The sequence below is a fragment of the Galeopterus variegatus genome, unplaced genomic scaffold, assembly GCF_000696425.1.
Source record: "Galeopterus variegatus unplaced genomic scaffold, G_variegatus-3.0.2 Scaffold4702, whole genome shotgun sequence".
Taxonomy (NCBI): domain Eukaryota; kingdom Metazoa; phylum Chordata; class Mammalia; order Dermoptera; family Cynocephalidae; genus Galeopterus; species Galeopterus variegatus.
Genome location: NW_007730813.1, coordinates 8,334 through 9,831, shown reverse-complemented (window position 1 = coordinate 9,831; position 1,498 = coordinate 8,334).

The following is a 1,498-nucleotide window of genomic DNA, read 5'->3' as shown; positions in this document are numbered from 1 at the left end:
TTCCAAATAAGGTCAGATTCTGAGGTCCTGGGGAGGACATGAATTTTTGGGGTGATACTATCTGTCCTAATATACCTGAGTTCCCTCAATTATCCATTATTCAAAATCCTATTTCCACAACTGGATGCTCCACATTTGCTCGTTTTTTTCCCGAGTACTATTTGGCCATCAAGATTCTGTTCTATTAAAAGCTTCTTAGATACAACTTCCCCGTATCTATCTTTCCTGTATCACTTGGGTATTTCCAGCATCATCTGCTTTAAGGTTCAAGAACAGATCTGAGTATGTTGCTACCACTGAATGGTCTCTTGCAGTTATAAAATAATTCTGAAAATTAAAATATCTCTCAACATCCATCCTCAGGTGACTGGTACAATAATTATCCCTTGGCCAAACTCAAGCAAACAGCCATGGGACTCACAGCCCTTTTATTTACATTCAATTGTGTAGAAATGCTTCCTCATAGTATTTTTTTTATTATAGTTTTGTATCATCATTTGGGTTTTTTAAGGGTTTATGTCGTTGTCTCTCCAGCTATCTTGTGAGCTCTTTGAGGAGAGAGACCATGTCTCATGTGTCTTTGTATTCACCATAGTACTTTTCACATGGCAAGTGTTCAACACTAAAAGGAAATCAATAAAAAAATTGTGTGTAGTGCTGAAAGCGTTTTCTAATTACTAGCTGGATGNTGCTGGTGGCAGCTGCACTCTGATTAAAGGCTGCACCCAGACAGCCAGCTGTGATAAGTCGCTCAGTCTCTGCAGCGATTGACTCATGAATGCACGCCCACCACCAGTGTCACCACTTTCTGGCACCCAACTAGTGAGTCCACATTCATCCCACCAGATTCCTTGGTGGTGGCAGGGGTGAGAGAAGGGAAATTTTTCAAGTGGGCCAGAAGGCTTGGGGTGTCACTGTAGGTGTAGAATCAGAGGGAGGCCTAGGACAGAAATTGGGGATGTCTAGAAAGCTGTAAGGTCACCTGTCAGCAGAAATAAGGGTGTCTGGAGAGACAGGACACCCTGGTATGTTAGTTTCTTAGGGCTACCATAACAAACTACTAACAAACTGGCTTGCTTAAAATAGAAATTTATTCTCTCACAGTTTCAGAGTCTAGAATTCCAAAGTCAAGGTGTTGGTAGGGCCATGCTCTGTCTGAAAGCTTCAGGGAAGAATCTGTTCCATGCCTTTCCCTTGACTTCTGATGCTGCCAGCAGTAGTAGGCATTCCTTGGCTCATAGGTGCATTGTTCCAATCTCAGTCTCCGTTATCACGTAGCACCCTCCCTGGGTTTTTATGTCCTCACATGGCCTTTGCTCTGTGTGTGTCTGTGTCTCTGTTTTCTCTTCTTTATAAAGACACCAGTCACATTGGATTAGGGGCCCACCTTACTCCAGTATGACCCCATCTCAACTAATTGCATTTGCAACAACCTATTTCCAAATAAGGTCAGATTCTGAGGTCCTGGGGAGGACATGAATTTTTGGGGTGATACTAT